At 37.6% G+C, this 13,586-nt stretch overlaps 1 protein-coding gene across 12 annotated transcripts in view; it reads right to left on the bottom strand.

Moving 5' to 3' along the window:
• Dmd (dystrophin) overlaps window positions 1-13,586 on the bottom strand; it is a 2,465,896-nt gene that overhangs the window by 283,091 nt on the left and 2,169,219 nt on the right. The window lies entirely within an intron of this gene.

Here is a 13,586-nt window from a genome sequence, read left to right as displayed (position 1 = left end):
GCTCTAAGATCAGCAGGAAAGAGACAAATAGTTCTTATATTACCAGCATTCCAATTTCAAGAGGAGCTCCAGGACTTCTCTTCCATGTTCCCTGGTTTGTTCCCAATTCCAGAAGAGCTTTCCTCATTAAGCAAAAGGCAAGAGCAAGTGACAGCTTTCAGGCTTCCTGTGTTTTGCATTCTAGTTACCCAAGTGCAGATAAGTTTGATTTCACACACTCTTTCAAAGCCCATAGGATAGCTTATCTTTGTTATTTCATTTGTCTCTGTTTTTAACTCTAACTTCTTAGAACCATATCTCTGAACAAACACCTTTTATCCAAGTACTTGTTTCAACTCTATGATGCTACTTCATGGGAGAGAACATGTTTCCATTAAGTACTTGGAGAATGCAACTATGAATACTGTTAAAAATGGAATATCTGATGCTGACAACAGGAAGTTTCTTTCATCCATTACTTAAGATCCTGTTAGTCAATCAGTAAATATTTCTGGTGACTCAGGCATGGTGTTGGACATTTCTGTTGAGGCTGCAGCTTAAGCCAGAGTGAGGAATGTGCTTGGGGAAACTTCTGCCTTCAAATATACAGCATAGGACTACAGAAAGACTAAAAGAAGCAGCTACTTAATCAGTCCTGCATTTGAAGAGGATTATCATAGCTGCAGTATTGTAAAAATATTAGGTAACAGACTGAAATCTAGGAGAATAATCAGGCAACATCAATACTTAGTAGTATGTGTAGCAAAAGGCATTGGAGATAGGAGGAAGGTAAAGAAGGGACTGAATGTATGAGAAATTTGGGAATAGAGCTGACAAATCTGGTAGTGCTCATGTTAGATTTAAAGATAAATATGGAATGAAAATTATTTGATAAGGGAGTTAGGTCAAGTTTAGTGCAAACAGCACAATTAAGAAAATGATGAAGATCAGTCAAAGCAGGGAAATGAGTGCATTGTGTGGGGTTCTTTAAATCTAAAATGTCTGCTGTGGCATTTCAACATGGCATCCAGAATGCCTAGAAGATGATTAGGTCTGAAAATAAGGAGAAATATTTGAGTCTGATTTCATTTTAAAAATCAAGTCAGCTATTTCAGTGAATGATTCTAGAGCAATGACACAATGATATTAATTTAGAAACTTCAATCTAAACTGCACACTTCATGTAACAATCAAGTAAAATAGATCACATACTCAAGTATAAAATTGTACGATACATAAAGTAGGAAAAAGTCTTTGGGGTTTATGGCTAGTGAAACATAGAAGCATCCATTAAAGGAAACACAAGTAAATTAAACCTTTCAAGACCTTATGAAGAGGATGAAAAGACAAAGAAAACAATGAGCAAATAATACAATAAAACTAATATATATGAGTATTATATATATGATTATATTATGTATGTATATATAAAGCTGAACTATAAAAACTCTTCTGTGTTAGAAAATGGATAAAAGTAATGAACAGATGTTCCACCAAAAGGCGTATTCAGATAGAAAACATGGAGGTATCAAGATGTTCAATATCATTAGCCACTAAGGAAATGTAAAATAAAAACACAATGAGCTACTATTATACCAACTTCTGAGTAGCTCAAAATACAAGTGAAAGATAACTACAAATTTTAATGATGAAGTCAAGAAACTAGATCAGACCCCCCACAGTGCTTACAGGATATCACAGAATATAGATGAGATGAAAAAGTTTGGCAGTTTCTAAAATAACATTCAACTACTATCCATCAATTTCACGGCAGTGCTCATCACATAGGAAAGTTATATTAGGTTTAGTAAGACGGCTCAGTGGATAAAGGCACTTGCCACCAATCTTGATGAACTGAGTCATGTCCTCCCTCTGTCCTCAAGTCTGTATAGTGACTGGAAAGAAGAGAATATTGCAATCTACTCCCCTCGCTGATACACACAATAAATAAATAGATAAATGCAAAACACAGTATTTGAATGTTGAAAGCTTTATTCCTAACAGTTTAAAACTAGGTGTGAAAAAGTACCTGTGGAATATTAAACAAAGGAAACCAAACCATGAAATACTACTGCTCATTGATACAAAGAAACATCTTGCTGGATACAACAGTCTATCTGCATCTCTAGGGGATTATATTGAGTGAAAGAGCTAATCTCAAATATTACAAATGGTATGCCTACATTGTTCTAATGTCATTGAAAAAAGAAAATCACTGGGTAGAGAGCCAATTAATAGTTACCCCAGGTGGTGGTTAGTGGGGAGAGCCAGGTATTGGCTAGAAAGGGCAACAGAAAGGATTTTTGTGGTGATGAATATGCTCTATATACTGATTTATCAATGTCAGGTTCCTGCTGTGACACTAAATTACAAATTTGCAGAATGCACTATTGGAGAACACCAGGAAAAAAAGATATATGAGGTTTATATTTCATTGACTTATGCAATGTGCAATTATATGAAAATAAATGTTTAATTAAAATGGAGTAGTCGTCAGTAATATGTCAAGGTCAGAATTTTTATAGAATTGGCTACAGTAAGTATTTCTTATACATTTGTCATTGCTTTCCCTTTTCAAGAGTCTATAAGCATAGATAAATTTTCCTATGTAGCAAGATACAGTTTAATATTAAAAATCTTAAAAGTTCAGCATGGAATGTATAGTGAAGATTTTTCTGGATACTAGAAAAGCAAAGAAAAAAATGTGCTTCTTCGGCATACATAAAGTTCTGAGTTCCATTCCAGCACGTTGTAAACCATTTACAGTGGTACACTACTATAATCCAAGACCTTACGAGGTAGAGGAGGATCAGAAGTCTAAGTTTGAGGCCAGAACAGACTGAGTTACATGAAATCTGAGAGAGAGAAAGAAGGTTAAAATTAAGAATTATTTTTATTTACAAAACCAAAAAAAACCAGCTCTTAAAGCACTTACTGGCCAAATAGGAAAAGAAGACATAGCTGCATATGTGAAACTGGGCACTGTTTAGTGAGAGTCAAGTTTAAGAGCTCTTTAGAGGATGCTGAGCTAGAGCTGGCTTCAATCACATCTGCATTGAGGGAATCCTTCTACTGCTTAGCAACAGCAGGAGAAAGTACCCTGAAACAGCAACTGTGAAGCCTATTTTATTTGCTTGGGAGATAAGAGGGGTATTTTTAATGTAGGTACTTGGACCTGATCCTGAAGACACTGCAATTCAGGTTTTGAAGCATGAACTCAGACTCTGCAATTGTAATGCCTAAGAGATACTAAGCAAGGCACTTATTCCCTCTAAAGCTCAGTATGGGCATTTCAAACTGAGAGTGTCTGTTAAGATCCAGGGAAAGTAGTTCATAGGAGTAGGTGGGATAACATATATCCAGACCTCAGCACTGTGCAGGGCCAGTGTCACTTGGCACACACAGAAATGGAGGGCCCACTATACTATCTATGAGTATAGTGATGGTTATGTTGGCGACAATGGTATTATTTCTCCAAAGGTCACAAAAAGCACACAGGCAGACATCATGGCTGATATTTTATAACCGAGCTCCTAGGTCATAGTAGAAATGATGTTGTACTAAGTTGGAACATACAGTCCTCTTGGGAGATTTACTGGACAATAGTCAACTGATCAAATGGTAGAAGAGACCTTAGGCACAGCACAGATATAAGGCTATCGCAAGGATACAGTATTACTACTGAAGACAAGGGCCAGAAAAAAAGAGTTGGTATCCATAGGATTAATACAGAATCATAAATAGTACATCATTGATATGGTTTCTGGGATTTTTATTTCATTTCAATGATTAATAGAATTCAAGCCTGATCTTAGTGCCTATGTAGCATCTCTTGGAGGGTAAGTCTAGAGTGGTAGAAAGAACATCAATCTGAGAGTCAAATAAACAGTGTCTGATTCTTACATCATTTACAGAATTCAAGGAAGCATACTTATTCTTTTAGCACTGTTAGTGGATATTGTGGCACTCCACAGAGAAGCCAAGCTTCCACGTCATCTGCTGTGCTGTCGGGTGCTGGCTCACAGCTAGGTTCCTTATTGGAGCTTGCCTTCAGGGAATAACATCATGCAAAGTGGCATCCTGTACCTGAGGAATGGGACTGTGGCCAAAGATTGAATGAGGTAAAGATGAAAACATTCACCATATCACTTACTTATGCTTTTGGAAGGCTGAGCTGGGTCCAGACCTTTCCTACCAAATCCGGCTGCAATGCCATTACAAGCACACCATAGAGCACCTTTACTTCTGCACAACTAGTCCTGTTTCACTTCTGATCTTTCTGCTAGCAACTATCTCTAGATGGCATTGATTCTGATTCTGATCCCATAGTGCTTACTACTCCTAATTTTAAAAGTAAGGTAAAGGTACCATGGTGCCACACAGGCTTGTGGTGAAAATAAAATGAGATCATATGCTTGGCAGTAAACTGTGCTAAAAATGATGATTGGTGGATGAAGTTTAGGGACATTATGCTAACTGAAATAAGCCATTTACAAAATATTTATATGATTCTAGAACAAAAACACAGGTATGAAACTCAAAAACGAAAACAAACTGAAAGCAGAAACTTATCATCCGATTTACAGTATTTCTATGTAAACTATAGCTTTTATATAACAAATGAGCATTTCCTAACCTCACTCATGTATGATGCTAGCAAACAGGACAATTTGTTTCTCCTCTGCATTGGCACCAGAGGTGGCAAATGCTGACCAGCCAGATTCATAGAGGCAGAAAGTCAAGCGGTGGTACTGGGGGCAGAGACATAGTGGGATATGGACCATCATTTAATGGAATCCGAGCTTCACTCCTGCAAGACCAGAAAGTTCTGTATATATACTGCATAAAAATATTTAAAATTTAACAGTGATGAACTAAACACTTAAATATTGTTAAGGTGGCAAATTTTATGCTATGTGTTCTTAAGCATAAATTGATATAAATACACTAGAAACAGTAGCTACCACATTCTTTCCAATTAGGTGAGTTAAATCTCACCTTTTCTCGATTCCCCATCCTCTTTCCACCTTCTTAACAGGGACACACAGTTGCATGCACGAGGCACCCTCCTTCCAATGACACCTTGACTAGTATCTCTATCACCTGATCTTTTCTATCACTGGCATCTCTTATAAAGGGATCTCCTTACATCTCTTTATTCTGTCAGTTTTTGTATGCTCTGAAATCACCCTGGCAGAGGCTCCAAAGGACTCCATTGAAGCCAACAGCGCTGTCATACTTCCTTTCTCTAACAAAACAAACACTTTAAAATCACCACTGTAACCTTTGGAAAAGCACATCAAATTGCATCATGACTTAAAAGAAATTATACTGTGTCAGTGCCAGGATGCTGAAAGGAAAGGATTGAGACCAGGAGTCTGGTGAAGCTGACAGATATAATGATGTGGCTAAATACTGTGACAGATTTTGATGCAAATTCTAGGTTCAGGTTGTGTGTGTGAGTGTGTGTGTGTGTGTGTGTGTGTGTGTGTGTGTGTGTGTGAATATTTTTTGTATAAAGAGCAGAGTCAAGATCAGCAAATACAGCAGAGAACTAATGCAGAGAACTTTAAAGGGGCAGAGGAAATTGTTTTTGTTCTTTGAAAGTAAAAACTGATCATTGGGCTACAAGATTACACAGGGTCAAGTTATGGGCAGGGGTCTGTGTCCAGAAATGTCTGTCTGACAAGCAAAAATGGAGTGCAGATGTGAGAACACAGATTTATATTTGAGATGAAGTTGCATGAGGAAACAGGAATAGTTCAGTGAAACAAATATAATCTCGAGGTTGAAATGCAAAGGAGAGAAATTCAGTGGAATGGATAGTGTCAAGATAGGTTGGAGAACTAATCTAAGTCAGTGGTTGTCTCTCCTGCCCTAGTTTTAAGCAGCTCTCCTGGAGGGCTGATGAGGGACAGCAGTGTTGGGCTCCTCCCCAGAGCCAGGCAGAGTTCTGCAGGTTTTAATGATTACAGCAGAGAGCTTGATCCCCTGGAAAGCCCTTGTGGTACTAACCCAGCAAAATGCATTGAATCTGACAGGTCAGCATTTGCCACCTCTGGTGCCAATGCAGAGGAGAAACAAATTGTCCCATTTGCTCGCATCATACATACGTGAGGTTAGGAATTGCTCATTTGTTATATAAAAGCTATAGTTTACGTAGAAATACTGTAAATCAGTAAGTTTCTGCTTTCTGTTTGTTTTTGAGTTTCAACCTGTGCTTTTGTTCTGAAGACTTGTTGTTGAGAGTGTTGGAGGGGTGGGGGCTGAATTCCTCTAAGGACATGAAAGATCATCTTTGCCAGGAGGTTTTATACGTATCATGTATACATCCAAAGCATTCAGAGAGGCAAAAATGTGGGGGCTGTGGGAGGATCAACTTTAAATCATTCAAAATATAACAAACCAATAACTAAGGCTTTTTATAAATGGACTGGGTTGTATTGCAGATTGAGAGGCCTCCATCACTCAGCTTTAAAGTCAGACAAACTTATTTCTGTTAGCAGAGCTGTAGAAGGTCTCCTGTGCTAGGAGAGAAAATTACCACATTTGGAAGATCCAATTAAACATTAAATCTTTAAAATATTATTATTTGGTACTAATACGTCTTTGTTGTTTATATGTGTTCAGGTGGGTGTTTTACTAGTGCATGTGTGTGTGTGTGTGTGCATGCGTGAGTGTGTGCATGCGTGCGCGCGCACGTGTGTGTGTGTGTGTGTGTGTGTGTGTGTGTGTGTGTGTGTGTGTGTGTGAAGGCCAGAGGTTGAGTTGAGGCATCTTTCTCAGATGTTCTTCATCTTATTTTCTGAGGCAAGGTCTGTTACTGAACCTGGAGATCACCACTTTGACTAGAAAGGGCAGCCAATGATCCCTAGGGATAGACAGATTTGTCTTATTCCCACATCAGTACTAGTACTATAGATGTGTTACTCTATTCTTTTACATAGGTGCTAGAGATATAAACTTAGGTCCTCATATCTGTGCAGCATGCACTTGATCCCTTTAGCCATTTCCCAATCTCAGCAATGGAAAAATCTTACTGTTCATACTTGTTAAAATGTACTGAACACTAGCTTTAACAAAGGAACTATGGAAATGCAGCAAAGCACAGTGGTTAAGACCATAGGTTTGGGGGCCAGATTAATTGGGATGGAAACTTGTCTGCTCACTAACTGTGTGACTATGGGAAATTATTTAATGTCTCTGTGTCTGATACTTACTTGTAAAGAGGTAATTAAAATAGTACTTGCACAAGGGCTGCTGTAACAATTACATTGGTGAATGTAGACAAAGCATATAGACAAGGCCTGCTCAGTACTATATTGGATGTATACTGTATACTGCTGTGGATGTATTATTTCTGTATGACTCTCCCTCTCCTCTTCCTATCTACTTTAGTTTCAAAAATGATTCTTGCTTTTTAATTGTGATTTCTCAATCTGGGAGCCAGAGAAGAGATGCAGACTTATAGAATATAAATTTGTGGAGAGGTAATTTACATCCCCTTGTCCATTCATGAAATATTCCAATGAAGGCTCCTTTCCATCATACAAGTAGGACCTACTAGTTTATTTATTTGTTTGTTTTTGAGATAGGGTCTCGCTATGTCATTTATGCTGGCCTAGAACACAGTACGTAGCCCAGGCTGGCTTGAAACTCAAAATGCTCCTCCTGGCTCAGTCTCATGAGTGGTGGGATTATAGGTCTCTGGTGCCAACATGCCTGACAAATGATCATTTTTGAGGAAGGAAATTGCAGCTATGAAACCAATCTAAACTGTGGGTCTTAAATCTACACATGCCGCAGCAGTACACTCTGACTGAAATCCTAGTTCAACAGCAACATCTTTGAGAGATGACCTATTGTTTTCTTTCCCTGTATAACTGAAATAGTGCCTGTTGTTCTTTTCAGTGTAGAACAGGAAAATCTGTTTTCAGGCCCACAAAATGACCACAGTTTTGCCATTCATCAGAGATGGTTCTATTACTAAAAAACAATGCCCAACCGGAATTTTATTCAGAGCGGAGAAGCCCACCATACCAATGACTACTGGCCTCATCTACCTCTGTGGGCAAGATAACTTTATTTTAGTGGTGTTTGTAGGATATATATAGTGAAATGACAGAAGATTTCAAGAAATTCTCAAGGAATCTTCTCTAAAAATGGCAAACCTCCAATGTCTGTTGAGATTACTCTGGTCTCAATGAGAAGAAAAAGCAGCTGATAAACCATTAGGTTCATTCAAAATTGCCCATTGCTCATCAGAAGTCCTACATGAAGGCTCATTCGGTTTAAAGAACGAGTTGTTGGTAGCACAAACAAATCTTCCTCAAGAGAATGAATCCATCTCAGGGTCAATTCCTCTTCTGTTCATACATGGACTGCTCATTTAGCAGTCCTGCTTGGATAAAGCCCAGAGCCATTTTCATGGCAGTAGGGAAGGACAGCCAGAGAGTCGTCATCAGTCATTTAGGCCTGCACTGTTAACAACTGAATCAATAATGTCACTGCCATGGAGAGCACCTTCACAGTCTAGTTAGGATATCTGAACTTGTCACACTAGAAAGGCCGGACATTTCTGAAAAGGTTTCGGCTTCAGGAAATGTTCGAATGTTACATATCCACAGGGTTTTTGCAACTCTCTTATAAACATGGACTTATTTGTGGATTGAATCTCATTTGATTAATAAAAGTAATTATTATTTATTTTCAATAATAAGAGATGATGTAGATTTTTTATGTCATTGTGAGGGTGAAAAACTGATGGTATTTTCTGTTTCTTCTTTTCCTTTTCTTTTTTTAAAAAGGAAATGAAATGCCTTCCTTTGGACTTTTTTAGGTTCTATAAGCTGGAACCATAAGAGCTTTAACACTTTCATTCACTTTACATAAAAAGAATGTATACACCTAATAGTCTTTAAGTACCCTTGGAATTGGAGTCCAAATTATCTTGGCACATAATGGATGCTCAGTAACATTGGCTGGCTGGCTATATGATAAGTGAATGAATAAATGAGATGAACAGATGGCTACTCAGATTCCTGTTGTATGTAACCATAAAAATTAATCCTTTTTATTATTCTTGACTATGAAATAGTTGTTATTATCTCAATGGATCTCAGATTCCTTTTGATGCTGAGTACTTTTTGAAGCTTCATTGTAGATATATACATATGCGCAAGTGTTTCTGAGCTACTTCCTTAAGGCAAATCTCTGGCCACATTCACTTAATGGCTGACATTGCACCTTCCTAAAACTGCCACCTTCCAAATACTGCTATTTTCTGTCCAGTATCTGTACCAGAAGATTATGGATTTCAGCACAGTGATTAGTGGTGGGGCTCCCTGAGGCCAGCAATATGGTGGATGTAAAGTCTTTCTTGACTAAGTGTTTCAGTCATTTTGGTGCATATAAGTCCATCTGTAATACCCTAGAAAGTACATATATTATACTTTATAGAAAACCAATAATGTTGCTGCTCCATAAATATTTTGAATGATATAATATCTAAAACCATGTTTTCTATCAATGTTTCAGATTCACTGACTAAAATCTATCTATCTATCTATCTAAAATATATTTGTGCTTTATCTACATGTATGTATGTTCATCATGTGCATTCATGCCTATGGCTGTCAGAAAAGAACATTTGATATTTTGGAACTAGAGTTCCAGGTGGTTGAAAGTGCTACATGGATGCTGGGAATTGAACCTGAGTCTTCTAAAAAGCAGCAAATGCTCATGGCTGCTGAGAGTCTCTCCAGCTCCAAATTTACTAACTTTAAGGTGGTCAAGTTTTGAGCAGAATCCAGAAAAGGACTTCTATCCCAGATAATCACTCAATAGTGGCTTTCCTTGACTGCCTTACATATAATGACAACTTTCTGGAGTCTTTTCCAAGTTCTATCATTTTCATAATCACTATATGATATGGTGAAACACAATGATGTGCCTGTATATCATCTGTTTTCTCTATCACAACAAAAGTTTCCATTAGGACAGGGATTGGTCGTATTTGTTATTTTAAGCACAGAACCTAAAGTGCTGATTGATAAACAATAATCTCTCAATAGATAGTGAGTGGATGGATAAATAGATATTTCAAATTTTGGCCAGGGCTTCTTATGTAATCTGGTTTTACTAAAATGACAACCACAGGTCATTATATCATTGTTTTAAAGTCGGGTAGTGATGGCACAACTATTTGAACCCAGTACCATGGAGGTAAAGGCAAGAGAATCTCTCTGAGTTTGAGGCCAGTCTGGTATACAAAATGAATTCCAGGACAGCCAGGCTATACAGAAAAGCCCCATCTTAAAAAGCATAAAAATCCCATTACTGTTTTAAAAGATATTGAAGTTATTTTGAAGACAAAAGACTCAAAGGTGGACTGGTAAATGATTTTTCCAATACCACTGTGGCTAAGCCCTAGGAGTAGAATCCAGCTATTTTGCTCCCATTCTAGCACTGTTTTCATCATTTTTGTGATTAAAAATAATTTATCTGGATGAAGGCAGTCCAGATGAGACTTGTTAGCCTGGGGTCAGATGATAGGGGAGGAGGGCTCCTGATTTCTGAGGACTAGGGAGGGGAGGGAAAGCCTGGAAGTGAAGGTGGAACTGGGAGGGAGAGTGGGACTTGGAGGAGATGACAATCAGAATTTAAAGTGAATAAACTAAAAATAAATAAACAAAAAGATAAAAATAATCTATAGCATATCCTCTAATATTACAAAGGGAAAAGAACAATGACTTCATAATGGTGAAATTTATAGCTGTCACCTGAACTACCTGGTCTAGTAAGTTACCATGCCAGTAATAAAACTTGAACATCTTGAAGCCACTGTAGGATCTACTTAGAACGAAAGGTCACTTTTGCTATTTTTTCCTTAAGACCATCACAGCAAAACATCAGATCAGCCCCAAATATGGAGCATTCTACTAAAAAGCAAAACAGTATTCTCCAAAAGTGAAAGTAAAATGAAAGGCTCAAAGGCAAATTTGAGAAGGCTAGAGAGACAGGAATCCTTAGTGCCATGCAGACTAGGAAGAGAAAAAGATCACTAGTGAAAAAGTCATAAAATAGGAACAAAGCCTGTAGTTTAGTTAACAGTATTATGCTACGGTTAATATTTTGGTTTATACCATTAACCTATGATTATATCACATTAATATTTGAAGAACAAGAGTGATTTGTCTATGGAACTCTCTGTATCATGCCTCATGTGTGTCACTTTTCTGTAAGACTGCAACTATTTAAAAATGAGAGAAAAAAAGCTTGAAAGCAATAGAATGTAGGATTTTTTTTCCTGAACAGAAGTATGTAGATAAGTCTCAAGGTGCCTATAACAAGCGCTTTGAATTTAGATGGTTCTTAGATGACACTTTTCAGGGGCATATTCTTACCTTTGACACAAATATTATCCTGACTACAAGGTGTGCAAAGATAAAGATAGAGCAGAAATTGAGGCAATGGCAAACAACTGAGTAGTCCAACTTGAGATACAGCCCATGAGATAGAGCCAGTCCCTGACACCATTAATGATACTCTGCTATGCTATCTTCTGAGAGGCTTCATGTAGCAGCTGATGGAATCAGATGCAGAGACCCATAGCCAAACATTAAGAGGACTCAGGGAGTCTTGTGGAAGAGTTAGGGGAAGGATTGAGAAAGCCAGAGGGGTTAAGGACACCACAAGAAGACCTACATAGCTAACTAACCTGGGCCCATGAGAGCTCATAGAGACTGAACCACCAACCTAAGAGCATACATAGGCTGGACCTAGACCCTTTACACATATGTAGCAGATGTGCAGCTTGGTCATCATGTGGGTCCCCTAACAATGAATGGGAGTAAAGTCTTTCTCTTGCCTGCTTTTGGATTCCTTTCTCCTACCTGGGCTGCCCAGGTGGTAGAAAATACCCTTAGTCCTGATGCAATTTGAGGTGCCAGACTGGGTTGATACCCCTTGGGAGCCTCCAAAGGAGAGGAGAGAATGGGGAGGAGGGGCCTTGAAGGTGAGACTTGGAGAAGAGGAGGGAACTGGAATCAGGTTATAAAGAGAATAAATAAATGAAAAAATGAATAAATAAGTAAATAAATAAATTGATAGGAAGAAAGGAAAAAGGCATATACTTATTTTAAACTACTTTCTCTAATCACACAAAAGTATCTAACAAAGATTTTTGTTTTGTTTGAAGTATGGTCTCATGCAATCTTGATTAGATTGGTCTCACATTCAATATGTACACAACGATGACTGTTAAACATAACAACAATTACCTTATTTATGTCATCTGTGCACTGGGACTATAAGAGTGCACCAAAAGACTTTTGAAATTTGTTAAAATATTATTCTTTACGAATGAAATAAATCTCCACAGTTTTGGAATGATAGGAAAACCAACATGATGTGCATGTGCTACTATTTTCTTATTAAATAATTGTGATAATCATTACTGATCAGTCACTGACACTGTGTTCACTTCATGCTCTTTTTACTGTTTTAAAACTTTTTTACACTAAATACAATACACTACAGACAACAAGAAGAACCATGAAACAATCAGGAATTATATAAATGTTATATTTATAGTGTTTGGGTTACTTGTATTTGGCAACCTTGAAGAAACATCTTTCCTATGTTGGTGAGTCTAAATTTCTGAATGTAAATCAATATATATCATATCCCATCTCTATCAATTAAGATATCTATCTAGATCTAAAAATAAGTTATCCCCTAAACAACTAAACTTAATTGTGAGACTAAACTATCGGGTCTTCAACCCCATCAGAGACTTGAGAAGGAATAAACTTGATTACCTGAGTATGCTGGGAGTGCAGGTTAGTAGCCTTACAAAGGAGAAGATGACGGAGACACTTTGCTGCCTGAATAGTCACCCCCAAACTCTCTATAACATTGAAGCATCATCTTCAGCCTTCTGACCCAGTATATCTGACAGACACATTTGTGAGGCAGGAACCTTTGAGGACTTGTTTACCATGTCTTGGCAGAGTTTGGCCATCAACTCTGCCTGCATCCAAGCTTGCCTGTTTTTAGGCAGAATTCTGTCTGTGGCAGAAAAGAGGACATTTCCCGTGGCTTGTTTGTACATTTGAAGCCACCTGCTTAAGGAGGTTCTTTGATGCTCATTATCTTCTTTGACGTGGCTGAGTGTTGCCAGGAGTTAACCTGTCTCATTGTAAATGTATCTTTGAAATAATAAAAACATCATTAAATGCCATATTCTGTATATCTCTGAGGTTTTTGAAGACCTTATCTACACTTTTAACCTATCTATAGAATCATATCTATCTGTTAAGTTTAGGATGTATACTCTTGTGATAAAAGTAGACTAGTAATTGATATGACCATGTTTGGTCAACTAACAATTAACTTGTATGTCTTATTTATCCTAAACTGCCTGCTATAGCCCCTTCAAAGTACTGGAACGAAATCTTGTACTATAATTGAGTTGTATGTGAACAATACTGCATATTCTAGTTGAACACTTCATGATCTTTTATAATAAGGAATGTTTGGTAGGTAAGCTGCTAATGAGTCCATTTGTGAGATAAGAACACGTTCCGTCTCACATAGAGAGTTCC

Source organism: Acomys russatus, chromosome X, assembly GCF_903995435.1.
Source record: "Acomys russatus chromosome X, mAcoRus1.1, whole genome shotgun sequence".
In the NCBI taxonomy this organism is placed as follows: Eukaryota; Metazoa; Chordata; class Mammalia; order Rodentia; family Muridae; genus Acomys; species Acomys russatus.
This window is presented reverse-complemented; position numbering and strand designations above follow the sequence as displayed.